This window comes from Aquarana catesbeiana, linkage group LG05 (genome assembly GCF_042186555.1).
Source record: "Aquarana catesbeiana isolate 2022-GZ linkage group LG05, ASM4218655v1, whole genome shotgun sequence".
NCBI classification, from domain to species: Eukaryota; Metazoa; Chordata; class Amphibia; order Anura; family Ranidae; genus Aquarana; species Aquarana catesbeiana.
The window spans coordinates 111,960,212-111,972,994 of record NC_133328.1 but is presented as its reverse complement, the minus strand read 5'-3'; the positions used below and the strand labels follow the sequence as shown (position 1 = coordinate 111,972,994).

Sequence of the window (12,783 nt, the reverse complement as noted above, 5' to 3'; positions counted from 1 at the left end):
TTGCAACAGACTGCTTTAAGTGACCTCATAATTATTATAATTATTATTATACAGGATTTATAGTAAGAGGGAAACAGTACATATACAATACAATTCACTATAAGAGGAATCAGAGGGCCAATATATCTTAATTTTATTATTAGCAGACATTGAAGATACACCCTAGTCAAAATTAAAGTGGTTCTAAAGCCTAAACATTATTTACTTTAATGCATCCCCTTCATTAAGGTAAAAAAATGTTTCAGTATATGTATCGCACCCTCACCCACTCTTATTCTTACCTGAGCCATCATTCGATTCAGCGCTGGGCCCATCTGAGGTGGCTCTCCCCATTCCCACAAGGGAGCAGGGGGCTGGGCCGAGCCATGCTGGCTGTTTCTATGGATGCAAGCTACCAATGGCTCCTGCTGTTGTCAGTCAAATCCTGTGATGAGGGAGCAGGGCCGAGCCATGCTGTCTGTGTCTATGGATGCAGGCAGTGTAGCTCGGGGTCCAGCCCGCAGGTGTGCGACAATAGGAAGCAGCTTCCTATGGAGACACAACAAGAAGAGGAAGAGCCAGGGGCACCAGTGGGGGACCCAAAAAGAGGAGGCTCTGTACTATTTTATTGCACAGAGCAAGTAAGTATAACATGTTTGTTATTTAAAGTAGTTGTAAAGCCTCAATGTTTTTCACTTTAATGCATTCTATGCATTAAGGTGAAAAACGTTCTTCTGCTGCAGCTCCCCCCAGACCCCCTCCCCTCCTTTTCTTACCTGAGCTTGATCCCATCCAGCAATGTGCATCAGTGCAGCGGCTCCAGCCGCTGGTTCTCTCCTCATTGGACAGATTGCCAATCAAATCCAGTGACAGGGGAGTGGGGGGCAGGGCCGAGTCCTGCTGTCTGTGTCAATGAATGCAGCAGCGGGACTTGGGAGTGAGTCCGCACAAGTGCCCCTAGGAAAAGGGCACACCCTGGGGGCACACCGATGAAGATAGGGGCCTGGAGCGCCGGTGGGGCACCCTAGAAGGAGAGGATCAGGGCTGCTATGTGCAAAACAATTGCATAGAGGAGGTAAGTATAGACACAATCACTTTAACCACCTCAATTCAGGGCATTTTCACCCCCTTCCTGCCCAAGCAATTTTTCAGCTTTCAGCACTGTCACAATTTGAATGACAATTGCGCAGTCATACAACATTGTACCCAGATTAAATTGTTATCAATTTTTTCCCACAAATAGAGCTTTCTTTTGGTGGTATTTGATCGCCACTGTGGTTTTTATTTTTTGTGCTATAAACAAAAGAAGAGCGACAAGTTTGAAAAAAAACACATTTTTTACTTTTTGCTATAATAAATATCCAATTTTTTTTTCTTTAAAAATCGCAATAAGCGTATATTGATTGGTTTGCACAAAAGTTATAGCGTCTACAAAATAGGAGATAGATTTATAGCATTTTTATTTATTTATTTATTTTTTACTAGTAATGGCGGCGATCTGCGTTTTTTATCGTGACTGCGATATTGCGGCTGACATGTCAGACACTCTTGACACATTTTTGGGACCATTCACATTTGTACAGCGATCCGTGCTATAAAAATGCATTGATTACTGTATAAATGTGACTGGCAGGAAGGGGTTAACACTAGGGGGTGATCGAGGGGTTAATTATGTTCCTAGTGTTTCTAACTGTAGGGGGCGGGGACTCACAAGGGGAGGAGACCGATCGGTGTTCCTCTGTACTGGGAACACACCATTGGTCTCCTCTCACCTGACAGGACGTGGATCTGTGTGTTTACACACACAGATCCACGGTCCTGCTGTGTTACCGGGCAATCGCGGGTGCCTGGCGGACATCGTGGCCGCCGGACATGTGCACCGGGTGCCCAGTGACACAGCGGGCATGCAGGATTGCTGTCGGCGGTGCGCGCGCTCCCCCTGATGGGAAGGGAAAGCGAGGGTGTCATATGACGCCCTCTGGCAATGAGAGCTGCGCCGCCTGGCCGTCAATTGACAGCCGGCGGTCGGCAAGCAGTTAAAGTGTATATACAGTAAATATATATATTGGATATATTTGAGTGGTTAGAACCTCTGTCAGATTTCACTTTTTATGCAAAAAACGACCTTGGTTATAGTTCCTCAGGCAGACCAGTTACTGCTAAGCTGTTGTTCCATGAACCCCAGTTGTGGAGACATGTGAAACACCAGCCCAGGTATTTTCCAAAAAAGCACACACTAAGCTTCTTTAAAGGTGGATGTTGCACAGAATCTTATGATCTAAGGAAGCTGACCCATCTAGAAGTAAACAAGGTGGTTGCTTCCTGAATCTGATTGCGCTGAAGTGACAGTCAACCTAAAGTGATATTGCAGTTATGTGTGCTGTACTGTCAGAGTCTCCAAAAGAAATAAGAAACCCTAGGTTGATTTCTCTTTTCACAATCTACCAAAATTAGTTTTGTCTAGAGCAAACTTTAAGGATAAGGTTCTAAGGTCGGAGAGATTAGAGTGGACACCAAATGCAATCCAGGAGGAAAAATCATGTTGATTTGAGATCGCAATAAAATTGCAAAATTACTTACAAAATCTGTGCTTTATAAGTAAATACAACTAAACAATAAAAGGGATACAGGTTTCAATTATATTCAGATGTGGCTATTGTCCTATAGACCATACATGTATACATCATATTTCCATTTCTTACATATCTATAAATAAAACAATCACAACACATTCAGCTAGTCAGTTATTATGTGTGAGTGTGTGCTATTTTCTTAGGCGCAATCAGTACAATGTATTCATTCGTCAGAACAAAAACATAGATCATTCCCAAACTATAGCCGGGCAGTGTCTGTTCTGAGCTGTAACATTAACTTCAAAGCTGTGTCAGAAATTAGCAGATAACCCTTTGCCATGGCTGTTTCCTATTAAAGGATCTTAGTTCAGGTCCTAAGACTTCTCCTTTAACACTTTAATTAGGTTCAACTTTAAAAAAGTTATGTGTACAGAAATATATAGGGTTATTTTCTAAAAACAAAAAAAAAAGTCACACTTGTGTAGATTCCCATGAGCATGCGAATGTTAACATAACTACTCTTTATACTAAGGAGTGCACTTAAGTTCAAAAATATGATGCGATCACCTTTTACAGTGTTCATTAAACACCCACATTATGCTTTTTTGTGCCCTAAATGCAGATAAGGTGCACTAAGTACAGCATGTGTTCACATTCTGTATTAACATTTAAAAAAATTAGAATGTTACAAGTATCACAGATGCTCACAAAGGTAAGAAAAGTAGAAGTACCATAGGAACAAAAACTCATACGCTGTGCTCCCTGTCCAAAGAAGGTTTTAAGGGGTAAAGCACTAGCAGATATTCATTGGGAAGAAAATTCTTAGTACAGTCCATGATTTGAAGAATGTCAATCAAAAGTACTTCAAAATTTTGTTTGCTTTTAACATTTTATTTTGAAAGGAAAGGCCTTTCCCGGATGAAAAACCACATTCACTGTTAGAAATTTGTTAATTTAAGAAAAATTCTAATTTTTTCATTGCTGCAGTCAAAAATGGAAGTCGATTTTTCCCTAGTAATGATTAGAAAATTAAACAAAAATGTGTAAATTCTATTAAAATCCTACTAATGCACGCTTAGCTTTAGTGTATTTAATATTATAATATGCAATCGCAGGAAGTAGTGTCAAAAATCTTTTGGCCACACTTGACATAGCCCCATCCTGCAATTCTTTGCAAGTGTGCACTATGGCTTTTTTATACTCAGTAGCTGTTTAGTCACCTTTATTAATTTCAGGGTGTGCTTCATTAACTTGGTATTCATACTAGACGAAAAGCCTTTGCAACCAGTGAACAGATTTCATTTAGCCCCAAAAACATTAGAAAAAATTCCAATCTTTATTGAAGAAATGCTACCACTTAGCCGTTTTACATTGGGATGCTGAGTGTGTGCTGCTTAGAAGACCACCTTTGTTAATAAATTAACTGTTCACATGCTACCATAGTTGTGCATATTTAAACTTAGTTAATATTGTAAGTGTATACTTTGCTTGTTATACTGGGTTTGCTTGTGCATCAAAGTCATAGACCCCAGCACATACACTTGCTTGCAGACTATCACTTCAAGGACCAGCTAGCACTGATGAAGGGTCCTGACACTGGCTCTGTCAGGCCCGAAGCAAATGCCTTTTGCAGTCAGGGACCATGGGCCCCTATGGTGTACCAAAATGGTAGTCTTTAGTGCCAACTGTCCTACATGTAAGTTCTGCTCCCAGTACCACCTCTTCAGGCCCTGCCAAGCCTCCTGGCTGCAGCTGCCCCTCTCCACTGCCCGTGTCACCACAGTCCTCCTGTCTGGCTTTGCACCCATCCCAGACTGATCCATCCCAGTCTTCTCAGGTGTTCCTCGACGTCCTCCTGACTGTGTGTCACTCACCAGCCCTCCTGGCTGTTCCTGTTGCTCCTGGAGACTTGCCCCTCAGTGTTCTCCCACTGTCCTCTCCTTGCTCCCTGTGCCTCCTGGCCAGGACACCTCCATGGTCTTAGAAAGATCCCTTCTGCACCCGAGCCCAGGCCCAAGGTCACTCCCACCAGGCTGGGAGCTTCCTCAAAGACCACAACAGCCTAACATTCCAGCTTCCACCGAACTCTCCTCCCCAGCTAGGCTGCCACAGAGTATTTGAGGGGGCCTTCCCCCTGCCAATCCAAGTTGGGGGATTGGTCAAGGCCCTCAGAATACTCCAGGCAGCTCCACCTTATGTCCCCTCTCATCTTTCTAGAAGGTTCCAGCACAGTCTAGAAATAGGGGGCAGGTCTCAGTAATGCCGCCTGTGAGTCATCCAGCTCTCCCTGGATCTCTGCCAGCCAATCCTGCACAAATGTACCTATTCTTAAACACCAATTCTAGCACTAGAGGGTGCTATATGTTAATTAGGTGAAAAAAAGTTAAAAAAAATCTCTTTATAAAGAATACCCAATCATGTGCAAGAAAAAAAAAAAAAAAAAACTTATCTTTTCCTCATTCACTAAGCTAAGTGAATTTTCGATCTGCAAAGTGAATTGTCACTTAGCTTAATAGATAGATAGTTAGGTGGTGTAGAGAGGGATGTAGTATTTTTGCTAAATTCCTTTTTGTATTTTGGTGAAGTCTGTAGCCAACAGTTGGCTATTGTCTCTAAGCATATATTTTCTTATGTTGCTTAAACTTGCTTTAACAGTGCGCGCTAGAGAGATATCATTCAACGTAAAGGATGTTTGATAGGCTGAGGCATGCTGGGAGAACTATTACATATCTGCTGCATATACACTATCAGAGCCGTGCTTATCTAAACATAGTAAATATTGTGAGGGTATGCTTTTACTGTTGGACTGGGTTTGCATGTTAGGTTGACTTTCCTTCCTGGACTTTTTCCATGTGAGGATGTCAGCCAAAGAGGTTAGTTTCTCCTAAGCCTTGGGCTTAGACACGTGGAAGGATACCAGGATCTCCTCTTTTGGTGGGAACCCCTGAAGATGTTGACAGGTTGAGAAAAAAAGAGTAAGGCCTAAGGAAGCAACACTGAAACTATTCCTTACATATGGACATGTGGTGGGGTATAGTTAAGTGGTAACTAACTCACAGTAACATTTCCATGCTGTTCATCCTTGAAAGTGAAGCTTGAGATACCACTTGATTCCTCAAATTCCAAGGAGTGAGAGCTCTGCAGAAGTCTAACTAGAACAAACTGTGATCTTAAAGGTAACCATAAAAAAAACTTTTGATCCAGAAGAGCCTGAAGCCTAGTTTAGAGTACGATAGCCAGTGTACCTGGCAATATCCTGATCTTCCTTCCCATATTGCCTTGTGCAATAAACTTCTTTTCTATTTTTTATCTACTAAAACTAAAGGGACTGGTGCCCATTATTTCTGAACATTTATGGCATAGAACCACACCTGGGAGTTAATATTTTTGCAACTTCACTGCCAAGTAGGGAGGAGCTTGATGTTCAGGTCAAACATAAGCTCGTCTCGAACATTGGGAGTTTGCCCGTTCGCTGAAGAGCAAACATTATGGGGCATTAGCGGCAAATTTGAGCGCTGCGGAACTCCCCATAATGCACTGCGAGATCACAGTACATTGCTGTATGATGATTGGCCTGACCTGCATGCTTTGGTCAATCCCAGCGCCCTCTGCTAAGAGTGCCATAATTGGCCAAAGGCAGGGTGCCTTTGGCCAATCATGGCTCAGGAGGACTAAGTCCACGCCCCGCACTATATAAGGCTGCTTACACGGTGGCCGTGTGTAGTGTTGTTGGTGTGGACAAAGAGATAGCTTGATTTAGATTAAGCAGGCAGGTTATTCAGTTAGTGGCAGTGTATTTGATATATATATATATATATATATATATATATATATATATATATATATATATATATATATATATATGTATATTTATTTATATATATATATATATATATATACAGTCAGTTTAATATATATATATATATATATATATATATATATATATATATATATACACAGTATCTCACAAAAGTGAGTAAACCCCTCATAAATATTATAAATATTTTATTATACCTTTTCATGTGACAACACTGAAGAAATTACACTTTGCTACAATGTAGTGAGTGTATAGCTTGTATAACAGTGTAAATCTGCTGTCCCCTCAAAATAACTCAGCACACAGCCATTAATGTCTAAACCGCTGGCAACAAAAGTGAGTACACCCCTAAGTGAAAATGTCCCAATTGGGCCTAAAGTTTCAATATTTTGTGTGGCCACCATTATTTTCCAGCACTGCCTTAACCCTCTTGGGCATGGAGTTCACCAGAGCTTCACAGGTTGCCACTGGAGTCCTCTTCCACTCCTCCTTGATGACATCACGGAGCTGGTGGATGTTAGAGACCTTGCGCTCCTCCACCTTCCGTTTGAGGAGGCTCCACAGATGCTCAATAGGGTTTAAGTCGGAAAACTTGCTTGGCCAGTCCATCACCTTTACCCTCAGCTTCTTTAGCAAGGCAGTGGTCATCTTGGTGGTGCGTTTGGGGTCGTTATTATGTTGGAATACTGCCCTGCGGCTCAGTCTCCGAAGGGAGGGGATCATGCTCTGCTTCAGTACGTCACAGTACATGTTGGCATTCATGGTTCCCTCAATGAACTGTAGCTCCCCAGTACCGGCAGCACTGATGCAGCCCCAGACATGACACTTCCACCACCATGCTTGATGGTAGGCAAGACACACTTGTCTTTGTACACCTCACCTGGTTGCCGCACAACACGCTTGACACTATCTGAACCAAATATGTTTATCTTGGTTCCATCAGACCACAGGACATGGTTCCAGTAATCCATGTCCTTAGTCTGCTTGTCTTCAGCAAACTGTTTGCGGGCTTTTTTGTGCATCATCTTTAGAAGAGGCTTCCTTCTAGGACGACAGCTATGCAGACCAATTTGATGCAGTGTGTAGCGTATGGTCTGAGCACTGACAGGCTGACCCCCCCATCCTTTAAACCTCTGCAGCAATGCTGGCAGCACTCATACGTTTATTTTCCAAAGACAACCTCTGGATATGATGCTAAATGGAACCTGTCCTGTTAAACCACTGTATGGTCATGGCCACTGTGCTGCAGCTCAGTTTCAGGGTCTTGACAATCTTCTCATAGCCTAGGCCATCTTTATGTAGAGCAACAATTCTTTTTTTCAGATCCTCAGAGAGTTCTTTGCCATGAGGTGCCACGTTGAACTTCCAGTGACCAGTATGAGAGAGTGAGAGCAATAACATCGAATTTAACACACCTGCTCCCTATTCACACCTGAGACTTTGTAACACTAACGACACAGGGGAGGGAAATACTAGTCTAGTAAATAATAGTCTAAACATTTAGGAGATGCTAAACAGTATACAAAATAGCCAAGGTATGTGATATTTGGTTATGAGAAGAATGTAAATTTATTGCCCATACCCAGAAAGCATACAATTAAAAGGCAATAAATGAATCTTTAGAGAGGAGTACTATACATAAACTAGCATACAATGGGAGGTACTTGCCAAATATTTGTTGTAATAAAGGGGTACATAATATAAAAGAGAGAAGCACTGATCTATGCCATCCAATCAGCTGAATTTTGTAATATGTGTAAGTGCACATTTTCTATTGCCCCTTACCCTAACAAATACACATGTAAATATGACAAATTTTGAACCAGTGTCCTGCTGTTTGCATATTTAAAGCATTATTCTGTGAAACCACAAAACCATAGGTTAAGCTGAACTCTGGGAAAATACCCTTGCAGTTGGGCCCCCTTGCAAGGGTTAAATGCTTGTTGCATCAAAAGGGTAGTGAAATAAACTGTAATTTCTTTTTCCTCACTCTCTGACTGCCAGTACTCCTCCTGGCACCTTTACCACATACAATGTGAGGATATCATTGTGTGACTGCTGGCCGGAGCACCTTAGAGTAGAGGCTTTAAGGGACTGGTCACCCAATGTGGAGTGAGGCTGCTGGAGTGAGAAATAATGTAAGTATTACAGCTTATGTATTTACTCTTAGACCCAATGAGTATTTAAACCTAGCAGTGCAAGGAGGAGCTACTACAAGGGTATTATTTGTTTTTCTAGTGCCTAGAGTTGGAAATTAAACAAAATAGATAGTGATTCATTGCTTTCTCATAATATAGATTTTTTTTTTTAAAGGGAAAGTATAGTAGTATCATTTTTTTTTTTTTGCTATACTATGCGTGTAAAGGAAATCCGTTGGGTGTGCATATCAGTGTTTGTTAATGTTTTAAAACGTGATTTTCAGTTTATAGTTTGCATTTTGAGAGTGAGAGTGTGCTTTTTTTGGGGTTATTTAGGATAGTTTATTTTGTATAATATTATTCATGTTAGTGTTTGTGTGTTTATGTGTGTCTGTATTTGATCAATAATTGTGTAGAGTCATTTTTTTTATTTTACTGTTCGTATTATTCCTTCTGTGAAAATAAGAAAAATGATGATATTAATAATAATGATAGACCGTTTGTTCGGCGATAATATCTACTTACTGTCACTAAAACCTGGCTTCATGAATCCGACACTGCTTCTGCTTCTCTCTCCCTTGATGGCCTTCTCTGGACTCACTCCCCTAGACCTAGAGGACGAAAGGGAGGTGGAGTGGGAATCCTCCTATCCCCACAGAGCACCTTCCAGGTTCTTCATTCTCCTCCCTCTTTGTCCCTCTCATCATTTGAAGATCACTGTATAGGTCTATTCTCTCCAATTTCCTACTTTCTCTCTTCTGAAATTCCAACAATCATTCTCGGCGACTTCAACATCCCTGTTAATAATAACACTCCTACTACTTCTAAACTTCTTAGTCCTCATTCGACCTGAAGCAATGGGTACATTCTTCTACTCACTCTGATGGCACCCCCTACAACCTCTCCAACATTCCTTTTCCTCTTTCTGATCACCACCTTATTAGTTTTGCCCTCTCCCTGTCTTCCACCACCTATCCCTCCAACCGCCTAACAATTACCTGTAGAAACCTTTGCCATTTCAACCCTTCTCTTCCCTATTCTGCTGACCACCTCTATAACAAAATCTCACCCCTGTCCTGCCCCAATCTAGTCACTTCTGTCTACAATAGATCCCTGTCCTCCACCCTGGACTAGCTCGCCCCCCTCACTACACACAGAATCAGGCCCCAATTCCTACAACCCTGGCAAACAGATGACACCAGGAGTCTCAAAAAATTTAGCTGTGCTCTTGAGCATCTATGGCGTAAGACTAACTCTCACAAAGACCTCAACCAATATAAATTTGCCCTCCAAAAATACAATTCTTGCCTCCACACTGCAAAGCAGACCTATGTTATCGCTCTCATTAATACCTTCTTTTCCAGTCCCTGTCAACCCTTCTCTAACTTTAACTCTCTACTTCATCCTCCACTGCCTTCACCCACTAACTCACTCACTGCCCAAGAGATCGACAATCACTTCAAAAAAAAGATTGATTCATTTTGTGATGAAATCTCCACTCCACAGATATCGCCCCTCACAACTTATTCAACCCTGCTACTATAGACAAGGTTGCTAAACTTGTTTTTAACCACCTGTCCCTTGGACCTAGTTCCCTCTCAAATACTGCAGTCACCCTCTGACTCTATCCTTCACTCTCTAACCCACATCTTCAATCTCTCCCTATCTTCTGGCATCTTCCCCAACTCTCTAAAACATGAACTAGTCACCTCCATACTTAAAAAGCCTTCCTTGGATCCCACCAATCTTAACAACCTATGCCCCATCTCCTTGCTCCCCTTTTCCTCCAAACTCCTTGAATGCCTGGTCTACAACCAACTTAGAGACCACCTCATTAAGAATAATCTTCTTGTTCCCCTTTAGTCTGGATTTCACCCTCAACACTCCACAAAAAACGCTTTCCTAAACTCACAAACGACTTACTAACAGAAAAAAACAAGGTCCACTATTCTGTACTCCTACCTCTGGACCTTTTCAGCTGCCTTTGATATGGTTGACCACCCCCTCCTTAAAAAAAAAGCTTTACTCCTTTTATCTCCATGACTGTGCTCTTTGTTGACTCTCATCCTACCTATCCCACTTCACCTTCAGTGTCACTTACAATTCTACTTCCTCTTTCTTTCTCCGTCGGGATCCCCCAAGGTTCTGTACTTGGACCACTCCTATTCTCAATCTACACCTCCTCCCTGGGACAGCTGATTCAATATAATTTATTTGCTAACGACACCCAAATCTATCTCTCTACCCCTCAGCTCACTCCATCAGTCTTCTCACGCATCACTAATTTACTAACAGACATATCATGCTGGATGACCACTTCCTCAAACTCAATGTGTCCAAAACCAAGCTCATAATATTTTCTTCCCCACGTGCCCCTTCCCCTGACTTCTCTGTCAAGATCAATGGCACAACCATCAACCCATCCCCACGTGCTAGGGTGCTAGATGTTACCCTGGACTCTGAACTCTCCTTTTGGCTCCACTCACTTTCCAAAGCTTGCCGCCTCAGTCTCCGCAACATTTACAAAATACGCCCCTTCTTAACCAATGACACCACAAAGTTCCTAATACACTCCCTGGTTATCTCTCATCTTGACTACTGCAACTACCGCCTCATTGGCTTACCTTTAAATAGGCTATCCCCTATTCAGTCCATCATGAATTCTGTTGTCAGACTCATCCACCTTACAAACAGTGTCTGCTACCCCTTTCTGCCAATCCCTCCATTGGCTGTCACTCACCCAACGGATTAAATTTAAAATACTAACAATAACTTACAAAGCCATCCACAACTCAGCCCCAGCTACATTACTAACCTAGTCTCAAAATACCAACCAAATTGTTCTCTTCATTCCTTCCAAGACTTCCTGCTCTCTAGACCTCCTGCTCTCACTTGCCATCTTTTCCCATGCTTGCCTCCAGGACTTCTCCCTAGCCTCACCCATCCTTTGAAATTCCCTACCCCAATCTATCTGACTATCTCCTACTCTATCCAATTTTAGGCAATGCCTGAGAACTTTTCTCTTCAGAGAAGCCTATCCTGCCTTCTCCTAACAACTTTAATTGTATTTTTTCCATTAGCTCATCCCCCACAATTATTACCTTTTGTATCACTTAACCCTCCCTTTTAGATTGTGAGCTCCAATGAGCAGGGCCCTCTGATTTCTCCTGTATTGAATTGTATTGTAACTGTACTGTTTGCCCTCATGTTGTAAAGAGCTGCACAAACTGTTGGCGCTATACAAATTCTGTATAATAATAATAACAAGAACAGATCCAGGGTAGTTCAATGAAGCTTCTGTAAACCTCAGGAACCATATAAAGCCTACAGCACCATTAAAAGCCACCAAAAAACGCCATAATTTCCCCTTCCCCATTGACTTCAATGCATTTTATGAAAATGGTGAAATGTGCAGAAGTCACTCAGTTTCGCCTTAATTATGTTAAGGATGAGGATTCTCAATTTGCCTCATTCATAGTCTTTAGTGGTAAAGAGTTGTTTCTGTGGAAGATGTTTCATATATAACTGACCAACTAGCAGAGTTGAGATGCCGGTCAGCATGATATAGGCGGGTGACACAGCTTGTCAGATGGTGGGCTACAACTTAGCTAATTTCAAGTAAATTGGGTAGAAAAGTTAATTGTTTAGTGACTTTCATATCTCTTTTTTTTTAAATTATCCAAGTTTTTTTTTTATAATTGGTCCAGATTTTTATTCATGTAAAGTTCCTAGGTTAGTTCCCTAAAGTGCTAAGTATGTGCGTGCATTTTCTGATTTTAATGATTGGAGATATCAGCTTACTGAAACGATGATCACTAGGGCAAGCTACGTAGGCAGTCACCTGAAAGCTATAAGTTAAACAATCTAACTGTGGCATGCTTTAGATATTCTTCATGTTCTATTTCTGTAAGCTAGAGTGCCAGGAGAATAACTAGATATTTTTGCCCCTCCCTTAAAAAAATAATTATGCATTCATTTTCCTAATACAAAACTTGTCTTGTATGCAATATCTCCCATGGCACCTTAAATATAGGTCTCAAAGGCATATTTGCAGCTGCATTACAGATAGATATAAACAATACAGATTATTGCAGCTCTCCATTTATTAATACATTGTTATTTTTTTTTAAATGCAAGCAGTGTTCTGCAATTCCCTATACAGCAGCACTCAGCTCAGACTGGCAGAGGGAGGGGCAGTACTGGCCAATTAGGTGTGTGGCATACAAAGGTGTTGACAATGAGCTTTCTGATAGGAGGATAGAGCAGAATGAGCAGA

The 12,783-nt window shown here is 41.6% G+C and overlaps 1 protein-coding gene across 9 annotated transcripts in view; it reads left to right on the top strand.

Annotated features, from left to right (window-relative positions):
* HDAC9 (histone deacetylase 9) overlaps positions 1-12,783 on the top strand; it is an 872,451-nt gene that overhangs the window by 691,068 nt on the left and 168,600 nt on the right. The gene's annotated exons all lie outside the window — the stretch shown is intronic.